Below are 16,238 nucleotides of genomic sequence, written 5' to 3' on the forward strand. Positions count from 1 at the left end.
GTCAGGCTAACACGAAGTGACGCTTAAATCTCGGACAAAGGTAAGAAGGCAAAGCGCTGCGCAAGCCAAAAGTTTTGGTTGGATGACCATTTATAACATGCAAAAATCCTTGAAGAAGGCAATAAATTTCCGAAACTTTTTAAAAAATCCTTGAAGAAGGCAATAAATTTCCGAAACTTTTTAAAAAATCCTTGTAGAAGGCAATAAATTTCCGAAACTTTTTAAAAAATCCTTGAAGAAGGCAATAAATTTCCGAAACTTTTTAAAAAATCCTTGAAGAAGGCAATAAATTTCCGAAACTTTTTAAAAAATCCTTGAAGAAGGCAATAAATTTCCGAAACTTTTTAAAAAATCCTTGAAGGCAATAAATTTCCGAAACTTTTTAAAAAATCCTTGAAGAAGGCAATAAATTTCCGAAACTTTTTAAAAAATCCTTGAAGAAGGCAATAAATTTCCGAAACTTTTTAAAAAAATTTGTCTACAAAATTTTAGTACCCGCTCCTCAAAATTCCGCAGGGTAATCTACTAACAACGGCCGAAACCCAAACCATCACTAGGAATGTGAATCTGCCTAAATTTTTAGGCCTCCAGTGGCCCCGCTAACTGATCTGGGAAATGGAAGCCTCGAGTAACACGATCTCAATGGCTTCAATCAACTTTTAATATTTCTACCTTAAGGAAAATTAATTGTTTTTCCAATTCATTAAAGTAAAATTTTTCAAAATTACTTTTTTTTTTTTTAATTTATGCAAATTTAAATGATAATTCATTTATAATTGCAAAAGATACATATATATATAGTACATACATTAATCAGTTAAGTTTTACGATTTATTTAGTATGTAAATTTCAATAATTACAGATGTTTAGAAGTAAGTTTAAGGATAAATATAAATTTTTACTTTATGGCAAAATTTCATTTTCTTCGGAAAAGATGTAATTTAAAATATAAAAATGTCTAACTCAAACTTGGTTTGCTGAGGTAAGTTCCACAGTTTTATATTTTTCTCACGTTTCAATTATGCCACTTTTGTTTTTAGGAGATATATATGAATGAGATGCAAGATTTAATTGGTTCAAATTTCTATGTCGAAATACACAAGACTTTTTATTCGACAATTAATACTGTAAGAAACTCTAACAGAGGGTAAACAAAATAGAATATAGAATAGGACATTCTGAGCGCTTCTTGAGGAACTGGGGAAGAGAGTGGTGTCCTGGTGTTTTGGAAAGACGAGCAATCAGAGCTTTCCGAACGTCAAACAAATTTCTGAAAGAAAATTGTACTTCTTAGCTCCAGCCAAACACTAGAACAACCACGGCTAAACGGCCAATTAATTCATCAGATGTTTTAGAAAGGTTTTGTGAGTTAACTCAAAAACATGACACAAATTACTGTTAAATAATGCAAAAAACAAATATTTGAAATAACTTGGCATATGTGAAAATCATAAAAACAAATAATATGATATTTAGAATCATCAACACAATTTGAATACAAGACAAAACTATGTTATTAACTATTTAAGATCGTGACGTCTCTGTCTTTGTAGTAAACTCCCGAGTTTACACCTGCTCTCAGCAAATAAATCTCATAAAGGAAGTGTCGCAATCTTGTCAAATTGCAGTCAGATAACCTTCTTCTCAGATCTCATGAGTACAAAATTTTATACTTCTTAAAGAATGTATCCTTTCAGCATATTGTTTATTTAAATTATGTTTTTTTTCTATCCAATGCAAGGATCTGGAAACGACGCCTTGGACAAACTTAGGTGTACTAAGGAAGTATTGTGCATCTGCAGCTGCTCTTTAAAAGCGAGCGCGATCTATAGTTAAGATGGCGAAGACGACTCGATCCGATCATCATCGTGCCACATAAGATGTATACAACTTTCATACGAAAAGAGGGCTAATTGGCATATTCCAGTAGTTTAGGGAAAGGAGACTGCCCGACAGACAGGGGCACCTTTTCACTAAGGAGCCTGTAATGAAGCACCTGAGTCAGAAACGAGGATTGGAGTTCTAAAAGAAACTGAAGAAATCCTTGTCTAGTATAAACTTGGGAGCTCTATTCGGAAATAGGCCTTTTATGTAAAGAAGTGACGTGTTATTTGACTATGTTTTAGTATGACACAAGAAAAATATGGAACATTCACTTTTAATGATCGTAAATTAACGATGTATTCAGTAGGTTATAAAATGTGGTATAAGGCAATTCATTCTAATTATGCTACTTAAGAGGGTCGCAACCCATAGATAGATACAAGCAGATTTATAATTACAATAATGTTAAAGTCGATGCGCCAAAATAATAATAATAACATTCTTTAAACTTTCAATGAATCCTGAAGCAGGACTTCTATCTTTGTTCCCCTCCCAAAAGAAAGAATTTTAGAGGATTTTATGCCAACAATAATTCTCCTTTAAAATGCCGGTTAATTACAAACTACGGAAAGGCGGCTTTCCTAGGGAAGTCCATTCTAACACGAATCAGTATCTCAAATATTTTAAACAATGAAATTATAAAGGAAAGAACCATTTGGATCATTAATGCATTAATAAACAGCATATTTATTTGCTAAAGAACAACAGTGACAGGAAAACCTGACTGCAAGAGAATATAAATATATTTATCAACAGTGCTTTCTTAATTTTATATTATTTTTTGAAATAACTATATTGCAATTTGCAAACAAAATTTTTGCATATTTGTCTAAATGTTTACACATGAGAAGTGAACTAATGCTAACAGTTGCATATTATTTAATATTGTAAAACTGGTTTTTGCATAAAACTCTTCTGAAATGGGAGCAATTTTCCCATTAAACAATTTGAAAATAAAGTAACGTTTACGTAATTTAGCCCCCTCAGTACCTAAACTGTCCTGTTGCTTTTGCTTAATTCTTCTAGATAATCATTCTTTGGTAGCTCGATATAACTGAATTGTTTTATGAGCACCGGAATTACTGAGTTGAATGATTTCCACAACAGCAGGAGAGCATGCCAGGAGATAGGGAACCACTGATAAAGTTCCCTCAGCGCTACAAACCTTCATCGCAACTAATCAACTGTGATCTCAGAGCTTTTCTTTTTTAGTTTCTATTTTCTACAATAGATACATTTTATAACAATAGTGTACAAATTGTACAGATACATTATTTGAGTTTTCTCTGTACAGGAGAATTAATATTTCCAGCTCTGGAGCCAAGTATCTTCAAGTAAGCTGGCTATTTCCAATTAATCAAAGAACACTTATTCAGAGTGATTCGGCTGAATATAATTTACAACTTTTTAAAAATAGAAAATAACATTTACAGAGAGCAGTTCAATGAGATCATTAATCAAATAACTACCTTACAGTTTGGAGGAATCTATCGCACTGAATTCCCCTACATCAATTAACATTTAAATTGATGGCCAAATTTTCTTTGAACATAGATTTTGATTGAACTTACAAATATTTACTGTGAATGTAAGTGCAAGGCGGAAAACTAGAACAATGGAAAACTCAGGGCTCAGCAAATAGAAAGACCCACGAACAGTAAATATGCAGAGCCTCGCAGATTCCTATTGTGGCCTTGGTAGGTATCCCTGATCATTTTAGAGAAAAACTGGATACCACATACACACTCTGGGTGTAATGAATGCAACTTAACAATGGGACGGATATTCTGATGAAATAGCTCTAGTCGAACTGGGTGGAGGTTGGACGAGTCGCTATTCCACAACAAACAGTTATTGCAGCGTAATAACTAAAGAAGATCCACCAGGGCTGCAATACTCTATTTGCCGCTTATAATGCACGTCCAAACCTGGGCTCATTGCTCCTGGCATTTCCACTACACTACCGGTCTCCGTTTTATAGTGATCTCTCGTTTTAGATAATAATATCCATCTCCGGACAGAAGCTGTGAAAACTCGGCTTATGTTGCTAATATTGCTTTTTGAACCCAAAAACTGAAATTATTTAACTGCATCACTTAAATACATTTTTCTTTCAAATTATGGAACCTTCCAATGATACTTTTCGCACAAGACAGTGTGTGAAATTTTGGAATGATTCAAATTGCAAGCACCCTCAGCACTAGTGCTTTCTTGCTGCAGTGTTTCAGCACGTTTCCGCCATCATCCTGAGGGAAAGTACTAAACTGAAAGTTATCTCCCACTATTCGTTCAACCTGCCTGATTAGTCTAAACTAATTTGTATAAATAAGTTATTGAAAAAGTATTTGTAAATACATTTTAGTAGCTAAGAATAAATAACTTTTTGAATACATTATTTTACGTAATTTTACAACTCTGCTTTACTTTCAGCCATATTTTAATTAGATAATTTTTTTTTTTTTTTACAGAAAATATGTAAACTATCTGATAATGTTTATTGCGACCTTGCATTTTAACTTTTTGCAAATTTTCTCCCACAGAATTATAGAAGTCTATTTTTTATTGTTATTATTATTTTTTATTATTTCGGTAATTTTAGCAGGACTCTAGATTTTCTCTCTGGCAAAATTTTTCACTTCTTTTTTTACGCCGAATCTGTTAGTACAGGTGTCTATTTACTACTCTCTGCCTGAAGTGGGATGCACTGCAGCTACTGTTCTGGATGAGCGAATACCACATGTCCAGGGTTATCGTTAGTTAAAATACTAATGTAATGCTCAAAAAAGTGCTTGGTGGTTAGAATGTAGGGCAGATTTGCCCACTTTAACTATGATTACACTCTACTTATCGCTTTATCGCCTTTCACAGTTTTCCCTCGCAAAACTTGCAAATGCTGATTAAAGAACAATAGACATGATTTAATTTTAGATCGGATTCGGGAGATCCCGAATTCAACTCTGAGAAATATGGAACTATTACGGGAAGATTGAAGCTCTAAACTAGTGGCGAGTCATAATCCAGGTACTTCCCTCAATGGAGCAACTTAAAGGAAGAAGAAAAATCTCGTAAAAGTATATAGAAGCAAGAGGTAAATATAAAGCATATCAACCACGCAATTATTAACAATAACACAAAATAGACATATGAATAATAACATCTAATTGTAACAATTAAAAAGAATACGCAATTGTTAGATAGCTAGGAACTATTTACTTTTATTTGGAATCTGAATTTCTATATTTCTCTACTAGAGATTACCAAGCTCCACGCATCTATTACATAACGAGAATGAAAACAGGGATTGCTAGTTAAAAGCAATTAAACATCACTGTTTCCTTAAAAAATGCAATATTTCTGGACAATAATACACTTATTACCACATCTACCCTCGGCAAAAATAGTAAATCTAACGCAATCATTGAATTTTACAAAAACTGAGTTATCTCCGTCCAATTTATTTAGTTTTTAGTCTCTTTGGCAGCGGAATGTTAACATATTTCCTGTATGAAAGGTGAATAACTCCAAAATGAATAAAGCCAATCATAGGATTCTATACTAATTCGATACAGATGTTTACTCTTAAATCTGTTTTAAACGGAGCAGCTGGTGGTCACTGGTGGTGGAGACCTAACGCTATTTGCTGACTTTAAGAACACAAGAAATTGGACAATCCAATCCAACTGCGGTTCCCACAGTTCCCACCTTTCATTCTTTCTGTCGAACCGAAGTGGGTTGATTTTCTAGTAAAGAGAAGTCGCCTTAAGAACTATTTCCGACTTAATAATGCTATCTACTGCTATCGTACTCGTATACGTTGTCTATAAAGGAGCTGCATCTTGACTAGTGTTTCAAGCGCCTAGCTGGGCAAAAGAATTCGCAGCCCATAAAATTTATATCGTCCTACGGGCTTTGTGAACAAGCGAACTGCTAAGTGCCTGTCCGCAAAGCTGCGAATTCAGCTGTACTTCTGGCTGCTACACCTAACAACATAGTTTTTGTGGCAGTTCTGGGAAATATCATTTTATAAAAATAGCAGCTTTAGGTATGAGAAATTAAAAATAAGGCTCAGCTAGAATTCCTTGGGCCCGGAGCTAGATAAGAGAAGGTTGGCCAATTTTAATAATAAATTACTAATTAATAAATAATTTTTTCGGAATTCTCACCAAACCAAGCGATCAGCTGTAGATGGGCTTCACATGTTTAGGTTACAGAAAATTTGTAAGCATTGTTTTGTAATCATGGTATTACGGTACGAGAATTATAAAGTTAGTGTTTAGAATCAGAGTTCTTACTGGTTTATTTATCTATTTCTATGACAGAATTTAGCGATCTGTTTAAAGTCTATGCATATGATTTAGCCCATTTCAAGTAACAATCGTGTTATTTTACTTCATTATAACTAATCGATTAATTACTGACATTACTGTTTCAAAAGATGATACTTAGTTACGTAATTAAAATAGTCCTTTTCCAACTTAAAAGCATTTACATTGAATTTGAATCAGAGATAGTTTTTGTACTTGCAAAAAATAAATAAATAAACTACTGTTGGAAATGAAAAGCACAATGACGTAGTACGTTCTAATTTTATCACGAAAAAATATCTCTTGATTGGATACGAATGAAATTTCCAATTTGCTAGTCCAGTAAGCGTGACTTTTATATATATATAAATAATTATGCGTACACCAGAATACTAGATGGGCCCTTCACAATTTCCGTAGAGTATCTCCCGAACCAGTGGTTTGTCAAGCGCGCTCAGAGAATGACTGTGTCTTAGATTATTTTATTTTTAATTCTTTCAAAATCGTTTTTAATGAAAATATGATTAGATTTTTCTCAAACAGTAAAATAAAAAGAAAGGAGATTGGCTTAATAAGCCTGGCTACTATTTCCTAAAAGATCAATTGTGGCTGCTCCCGAAACTAATACATTGTATTGCATTGCAGAATGTAGGGTCTAAGATTGTCGCACAATGTGTAAATCCGCTCCTGATGAGGTAGACCAGTCCAATTGCTAAATCTGTTCCCCAGTAATGGTCCCTAATCTTAACAATAATCAAAATCTATTTGGCCACTGACACGACTTTTTCTGGACGAAGATTTCGCAATTATGTTTTCTGAAAATTCCCATTTGTACTAAAAAGTAGTAGGCTTTAATGTCCTACAGTTTGAAGGAACCATTTTAGGGGGAAGGAAATGCATAAAACTGAGAAAAACTCCATTCCGTGAAGTGGGATTTCTAGCCAGCCTATTTCAAAGAGCCAATTAAGTGAAATGTACGGCACCACCAGTAAAATACTAAATGTGCATTAAACATATGAGTTGAAATCCAAATTTGGAAAAAAAGAAAAGCCAACTGAAATAATCCTTTACTGGTGAGGTTTGAATTTTTTTTTTTTTTTTTTTGTCGAAAATACGGATCTACACAATAACATGGAGCTGTGGAGAAAGTCAACTCCTTAATCCAGTGCTTTTCAACCTTGTGAAGAGCCCAAATTTTTCTGGGTTGGCGCCTAAGTACTGAATAAAATCCAGTTCAACAAAGACACATTGGGAGCATGCGTGTAGATTGAGGAGAGTAAAATCACAATTTATTATTTTCAATAACTTTGAAGCATATCAATAGATTTCGATTTATGATGCTGTACTTTGCTTTCTTCTTTCTTTTAACAATCAAGAATAAATCTCTTCAGAATGAAATGAGGGTCTAATTGAAGGGGAACTTGAGGGAGATCCATATTAAAGGCACAGCAACATGCAGGTACCGATTAGCATTTTAATGCAGGCAATCTAAATCAACTTTCCTCACTGATTGCTAAACAGACAAATCGAATTACTAGCAACAACAGCTCAAAAACAAAAATAAAAGTATCAGAAATATCTTAGGGAAGAGATAAGCTACGCGGTTAGCGTATTGGATCCCACGCGGAGGTCCCGGGTTCGAATCCAGCTGCTGACCCTTAGATTTTCTCTTCCTAGGAGCTTCTTACAGCTCACTATCCGGTGATGGACAGTGTTGTCTGTAACGAGAGAACACTTTCCGGAGGCCAGCAGTGCACTGTAAAAATCTCCGGGCGCCAATAACCTTAGATGTTGACGCGCCTTAAATCATTAAATAAAAAAAAAAATTAGAAACACCTTATGAATTTTCCTTCAAGAATTCTGAGATATATTCATGCCAAATCCGGTGTGGTCTAGAACATCAATATTAAGCAGACGGTTTTTTTTCTGTATTGAGTTCTTTTAGAAACACAATAAATGTAAATTTACAAAATTTGAGTTTAAGCTAAAATAAATAAATAACTTACATTCCAAATTTAATGGCAGTATCTAGATTTCACCATATGAAATTTCGTCCTTATAAAGTGGATAAAGGATAGGCACCAATCAATTTTTTTAAATTTAATCGCACAAAAAACAGATATTGCAAACAATTCACACAGATCTTATTTTTTTATTAATATTTTTTGTAAAAGTTTGCAACAGTAATAAATAATTACAGCCACAATTGTTCTTATTTAGTATTTATGTTAACAGGTCAACAGGATACTGGAGGGGGAATGTTGACAATGCAAAATATTAATTTTATAGTAAATGATATCTAAAAATTATAATTGTAAAAAAGAGAAATGACTGTCAAATTTAGTTAATTTTTAACTAGTTTATTTGAGTTACTTCTTTTTTTATTCACGTACGCCGGAATCAATGCACTAAGCCCTCCAGACGCGAGTCACGAAGACATCACTATCGTGGCTAGAGGAGTTATAGCGGATCCTGTGAAAGTGGCCAGCTGGAGTGTGAACCTTCTGCATTTCCGCGAATGAGTCCAAAACAGAAAAACTTCACCATTTTCTTCCCTTGACTTTTATTGTTATCATTTCAAAACACAAGTTACAGTAATCTTTTTTAGACGGCAAAGCAACATAACTCATTGTGTGTAAGTTGCTAAGTGACGATGAGAGTAAACAATTGGATATACGAATACCGTAGAACGGTAGAGAAGTACATATTCTGGGGCGAACGGTCACAGGAGAAAAAAAAATGCAATTAATTTAGTATGCAAAGATTAAACAAATTAAAGAAAGTTCTGATTTCACATTAACCTCTCATCAACAATGGCAGAAGCTAAAAGTATTGGGTGAAGATGACAGTAAAGGGAACATCTTTGCATTTGAAGGTCTTTTCAAAATTCTACATGTTACACAGCATTTTCTATAGTAACAAGGTCGTCAAAATAAAACTAGATCACAATGGCTTCAATGATTAATAAAAAAAAAAAAATCTAGTTAATTAATTTTTATATAAATCCAGGTCACTGAAGGCTGAAAATAATCTAGGAAAATGAAACCGGATTTTTGTTTTTTTAACCGTTTAAAACCATGTTTATTTTTTGTACGATTAGGAGAGGGCAATGAGAACTATTTACAACAAAATTTTTAAAGAATAATGTCGGAGAAGGGCAATGCACTAAAAAAAGCTCTTGGCGCTAATGCTCTCAAATGCTGACATGCCTAAAATTAAAGCTAAAGGAATTTAGAGATGAATAAAAATAATTCACCAATCGCAGGCAGATTATATTCTTTAATATAATAATAATGTATGAACGGCTAAAGCGAATGAAACATCAAACATCTGATAACGGCTATTAAAATATATTGACGGGGGTACCCGGGTTTGAAACGGGGTCCTCTCGATCTGCAGCCGCATGGCTCTACCGCAGGAGCTAGGCTCTCAATACTTTGCATTTTTTATTTAATTCGCAGAATTATTTACATGACATGTGACACTAGATAGTATTAATAATTATACGAGTGCACTGGCCTTATTTATATATTCACTGGAATTTAACTATTCATTTATTAATATTGATACAAACTAATAATATTCCGCTTTAATAGAGTTATATCTTTTGTTAAAAATAATAGTGGTACATTGTTCTGTCTCGCTTTTTTGGTCTAGTTTTGTATTTGGAGGAATCTCAACAGCTAGAATGTTGTTGTGGGCACGTAGGATGTTCGTTAACTTTTAATCTTTGGCCTCTCAGTTAAGCTTAAGGTTTAAAGTACTTTCTTAATCTGCGATAGTGAGTCCGTCAGTTTTCTCAATGCCTCCTCAATCAGGAAGTACACACCAAATGACTCTGCATAGTCGTGATCCCTGTAGCAGCTAAATAAACGTTTTTCTTTTACGACATATGCAACAAGTGTTCTATTACGAAAATAAGGAAAATTTACTAAATTTTCCTTAAGTTTTCAAAATTCAAATTTTAAGGAATTAATTAATAGTTACAGGTAGAATTTAATAAATGCAAAGATGAATATTTAGTTTGTTTTTACGTAAATCATTAATTCTGCTTTCATTGAGAGTATAATTAACCCGTAAAATATTTAGCAATTTTACATTTAGCAATTCTAAGACTAATTTCATTTCATTTACATAGACCTTAGTGTTAATGAAGGCAGGTTCGGCATTGAGGAAGAATTATACTTTTTTAACGTCAGGGTTAGTGCTTAGGGCAATGGAAGATCCCGGGTTCGAATCTAACAGCCTGCCCTTAGATTTTCTCATCATGGTAGCGTCTTAGAGCTCGCTGTTAAGTGATACAGTGTTTTCGGTAATGAGGAAACACTGCCCGGAGGCCAGCATTGAACTGTGAAAGAAGCTCCGGGCACCAATGAACTTAGATGTTGATGAGCCTAAAAAAAAAATTCAAATGATTGAGACTGTATCTGAGCATACAGTTAACGGATGCTAAACATTTTCGAACGCAACTTCCTCTTATGGTAATGATTTCGCTTATAATTTTCAAATAACATAAGATTATCGAAGAGGGGATGTTAGTAACACTCTGTCGAAGATTTTTGAGCTAGTTCAGCTCAGACAATGCTTCTTATAGAAGGAGCTCCAAAGAATCCTCACAGTGCCAAAAAAATAATTTTCCGGACAAATTTTCAAAACAAAAACTACATGACAACATCTGAAAAATTAGTGTATTAAATGGAGAGAAAAACGAAGGTTTTCAAAGTGATGCCTATAATTAAACTTTCTTACGAACTCCCAAAAAATTAGATTTCCAGAGAAAAGTTTTTAAAATATTATGGGAATTTACGTGCAATAGAATTAATAATCGAATTCAGCAAAGTCGTACTTCCTTTGAAAAATCAATTTTTTATACAATACTTCCTTTTTCAAGGATTAGGGAACGTAAAATATGTCCTAGAAATTCATTCTCCTGGTTATGTCATTTCCTTCCCTCTAAGGATTCAGCCACTTACTTGATTGGAGCTAGGAAAGACTAATGACCACCTTCCACCACAAATCTTCTTAATAAAATTTTAGTCAAACATATTTTTAAATAAAAGTTACAGAATTTCATGTAGGCAATGAAAGAGTGAATAGAAGTGTGACACTTCTTAACTATAGATGCATTCACAGGACTACTATTACTAAATGCCACTTTCGTTTACTCAAAATGAGTATTTTTAGCGGAAACTAGGAAATTTGCAAACATACCTCTCACGAGGGGTAAGAGAAGGTTATTCTCTTGAATAGAAATTAATACAACTTTGTGGGAGTGTTAAAATAGAGTCCAATTGGAAAATGCGATTATTATCACCCAAATTCTCATTTTAGTAACTTCAGAATGTCAAGGTTTGATGTAGCGTCTTTAAAAAAGCTATAATATTTTAGGAATTTTTTAAATACTTTTATATATGTACATAGCTTCTGTTTTTGTACGGAAATTTTCGTTTTGAGGTCTTCCTAAGTCCAAAAAATGAGTTTTTACAAAATGTTCTGTGAATTTATATTTTGAGTGGGAGTGTGAACAATATACCTCAAGAATTAAAAGTCACGAGAAGTTATGACCCACTTGGGGCAGCACTGTAACTAAGCTATCGAAATATCTTAACCAGTAAGACAGAAGGAAAGGAGGTTAACTTCTTTTCATCTTATCATCGTGGTAATGTAAGTTTTATTAGGTGCGCTGCTAGCTACTAACCATTAAATATGATTTTTAAATTATTAATTAGAAGAAAATGTTCACGTTAGCAGCCTGGTTAACTCGTGTGAACGTTCACGACAGGTTTTGTTTCTAATTTATTATGAATTTAACTTAAATATTCGATAAATAGGTAGTTTATTGTAATTAGCTCTTTGCCAGATGAATAACACCATTTCTGTTTATGGTTAAAAATAAAAAAAACTGTTTCCAAACCTTTAGGCTTAAAATAAATAGAAAAAACTAAATTATATTTCAACTTTGCTGAAATACATTTTCTCCGGTAAAAGAAACTGGGACAAACAAGTATTCTTATGCCTGTAGATGTTCAATGCCATCAATTAAATTTTTTTACATTGAGGAAGTGTGCGGCCAAACGTTACCTTGGAACAATACTTGTTTGCGATTGACCAAAGCTGGATAGCACTGAACAATTAAAAGTTCATCTAAATAACGCTGAACAATTAATGTATTATCCGAGTTATTCGCATGATGAAGGTTGCAATTATTCTTGTCCATGGGCCACGAATTGATGACTCACCTTCACTCCTTCATCGTTGTGGAAATGTTACTCAACATTGCTGTACTTTGGTAGAAGCGCATGACAGATGGATTTTTTTAAGAAGGTTGGCAAGTATTCGCTTGGCCACCTGCGAGATTATGTTCGATTTCATTTTTATCTCTCCCAGGTCATTTAGGAAACCATATATGTTTCACGAATGATCAAATCAAGCGCTAGACTCAGAGGAGCCGGTTTTGAATATAAAAAGTAAGGAAGGATGTAGAAGTTTTTAGCTTACATTAAACAACAGATTAGTGACGTAATAACTGATACCATTGTCAGGCTCCTGAGGGTATGTAGAATAATTAGGGTCGAAAGAAACAAAGAGCCTTTTCTAGGTTCTTGGGCATTAAGGATATATGTACAGGGTTGCGTTAAAGCGTAATACACAGAGGAACCGATCTACCGAGTGGATGTGGTGTGGTTTAAAAGGATATCTCATGGCTTCAATAAATTTCCCACAGATTATTTTATTATAGAACTTGTTTATATAATAGGGATTTCGTTCCAGGGATCTCCTTTGTTTTCTTCAATTTTCATTTCTCGGAATTCATTTGTATTATAATCCTTGATTGTCTACTTTTAAATAATTACTTTGTTTATTATTCATTTAATTCACGCGATATTTAGAGTGTTTTAGGTAGAAAAACATGGTGAAAAAAGACAGAATTATAATATTATCCGGGAAGGCTATTTTTATAACAAGACATTCACGTCAGATTTTCCAGATAAATAGCAAACTTTATTTCATAAAAAGAGCTGCAAAAAACCCTCAGTTAAAAATAGTCACTGAAAAATTAAGTTAATCACTTTGCACATTCTCTCTGAAAAGGGGTATCTGACTGAATTGGTTCACCGGCACTTAACTGTTTATTTAAGGTAAATTTATCTAATATTCAAATTAGTAAACCTCAAACAGAAATCGCATTAACATTTTTACAGTCTAAATAAATACATTTCAATAGTATAAAGAAAATGAAGTACATAACCTAAAACAATTTTATACCGCCAAATAAGGTTCATTAGGTTGTTCCATAACTGTATTTAGGAAAAAGTAGAGATAGAACAAATATCACAATTATTATTCTAGAAAACGACCAACTGAATCGAAAAATACACGAAGCTATACAAATTAGCAGAGCTAGAACAGGACATTTTAGAACATCCTGTATGAGTCATAGACAACAGGCTAGTTTGGAGGTTTACGATTTACTTCAAATCTATTCCTTGCATTTTGGAAAAAAGAAGGGATAATACAGAGTCGGGTCTCCTAATCTTTTATCTCATTGATTTAAACTTTAAAATTTTTTACCGGTATCTTGTCATAAAAAAAAGGAAATGTGTTCTGTAAATATGATCAAAATACGAATTTATTACCTTAAATTAGCAGCTGTTCAAATCCTTTTTGATATAATCGAATTTCCAGGTACCACTTTAGTAACTGAGAGTACACAAAAGTAACAAAATAATTACACGTTATCACACACCCACTGATAAAACACCATAGGTTAGTTTCTTGCCTTTGCCGGCCCGAGTTCATTCACTTTCAGTTATTAATTTTCACTTTATTAAAATTTAAAAATGCAGTAAAAAAAGTTTCACTTTTAACTTTGTGTTAAACTTTGATTAGGGCACATTGTAAAGTAAAAGCCTACGCCCTAAAACTGCAATAAATACACACAATTTGAGCTGACTAAAACTAGAATAGGGCGGGTGCGGGTGAACTCTAAAAATAAATGGTAGGCGTTTTACGATTGGTCAGCTGACCGCACTGCATAGGCGGCTGCTCTTCCAGTTTCCCGCTGTAACTGTACCTTTCTCCATCTTAGAATTCATACTGGCCAATTTACTATGATAAGAAAAGCAAATCTTTTCGTTTATTAATAAGAGAAAATTATTTATACTGATCAAAAAATACTATATATCATATTTTTATTTTTTGAACTTTAAGTACTGTTTTAAACTTACAATTTGAAACTGTACTTTTTTTTTTAATTTAAAATATGTACAGCTAGACCATGAATGCATGAATGGTTCCGTTTAAGTTGATAAACTATAAATTCATAAAACCAACTGTTAAATAAACTTTTAAATGGGGCTGTAATTGCCAATCCCAAGTTTAAAAAACTACCACACACACTTTCAGAGGCATCTTTTCGTAATTTACCAAACATGGGGGTCAAAATTAAAAGTTAATAATCTGTTGTGTGCGCGCGAAAATTGCCAATTTACTGTCTTCACTTTGATTCATAAAAACTGTTCGTTTGATAGCCACAAACTCTTATGTTCAAAATAAAACTTGAACCAGAGAACAAATGGCATCAAATGAATGTTAAAACCTGATTCAAACTAATCAGAAAATGCTTATTTTGCTGATAAGATGCTAATTCTGCAAGTTACAACACTGAGGATTATAATAGTATAACTTTAATTTCTGCACCCTGTGTGATTGGTCTTTTCTCTGCGGAATTCAGCAAAAGAATGCCTCTGGCATTTGTAACTCTGGCTTGTAACCATGATGGAGAATTTTAGGATTCATAATTAAGATTAAAAAAGAAAATTGTCTTTATATAATCACAAGCGGAAACTATAGTCATAAGCCCGCCAGATACCGTCATTAGGTTTGACGGGTAAAGAATAATAATAAATATATTTATGGCCACGTACTTCTTAAATTTATTCGACTTGCTAAAAAAACCCAATTTTAGAAAAATCATTAAAATTCTCTCTTAAATCCAAAATCATATGTTTGAATACCATTAACTCAGAATTTCAGAGCAAAAACTGCAGCTGATCTATACAGAATCAGTGTCACAGCCTTGACTTCTGATATTTACTTAAACTCTTTATCGTTTTAAATATAAAGAAAATTATTTGTATTAATTTCGTATAGGCGTTATTTACTCCAGTAACAACTCTTTCAAAAGCGAATTTTAAATAATTGGTTTTTTATGCTTTCGATCAGGGATGATCTTAGCTGAAATTCTAAATACAAGAACTTTTTAACTTTAAAAAGTTAAAAATCAATGAAAAGAAATGTACATACGTAATACTAACTTTTAGATTGTTTCTTACTTGCCGTCTGTTTGCAACAATACCATTACACAACAAATTTATAAAGGATTCCACAACGAAATAAGCATATAACAACTCACACATTACTAACATGTCCATCCCTGCGAACCCTCCCAGACGTTTAAAACGTTGGCTTAGCGACCTCCTGTCAGAAGAAGAGGAGTAACATGTCCAGGGACACTGGTCACTTTCTCGAACTTCAAGACAATTACTCATCGCATTAGTTCGCAAATTATAAACAACGATAAATTAAGTGAAAAAAAGTTCTTATAATTTGAGATTGTAACCAATTTTCAACGTAATACCTAAATTTTCAAACATCCTTAAATAAAAACTAAAAAGAAAGGTATTTACAAATTTCGCCAAAATCAAAAAGAGGACGAGCGCAGATTTTGGAGGTAAACGCCAACTTATCTTATACTTCTTAAGTCTTTATTTAAGAGAGTTACATTATACCATCAATCTCCTGCTCTATTACATTGAAGTATGATTTTATTTTGATCAGAATAGCAACTACAGGGAAAAGAGAATTTATAAGATAGCTCTAATAAGCGCTGAATAAAATTCTCGAAATCCTCCGCCAAAAGCACTTTCAACGTAATTTTCATTTTAAAAATATTACTTCAGATGAACATCATTGTCAGAGTTGCGGCGACTAAGTCTTAAGATTTATTCCAAACAATATATTATATGCCCTTAAAAACAAAACCTTTAA

The 16,238-nt window shown here is 33.2% G+C and overlaps 1 protein-coding gene across 2 annotated transcripts in view; it reads right to left on the reverse strand.

Annotated features, from left to right (window-relative positions):
• Positions 1-14,179, reverse strand: part of LOC141450340 (very long chain fatty acid elongase AAEL008004-like) — a 98,003-nt gene extending 83,824 nt beyond the window's left edge. For both annotated transcript variants that reach the window (XM_074120678.1, XM_074120679.1), the window contains exon 1: positions 13,826-14,179. The gene's annotated coding sequence lies outside the window, so the exon portion shown is untranslated. The remainder of the gene's footprint in view (positions 1-13,825) is intronic.
• Between the last annotated feature and the right edge of the window lie 2,059 nt (positions 14,180-16,238).

Source organism: Rhodnius prolixus, unplaced genomic scaffold (assembly GCF_049639745.1).
Source record: "Rhodnius prolixus isolate KJV_2025 unplaced genomic scaffold, Rpr scaffold_2, whole genome shotgun sequence".
Lineage (NCBI taxonomy): Eukaryota > Metazoa > Arthropoda > Insecta > Hemiptera > Reduviidae > Rhodnius > Rhodnius prolixus.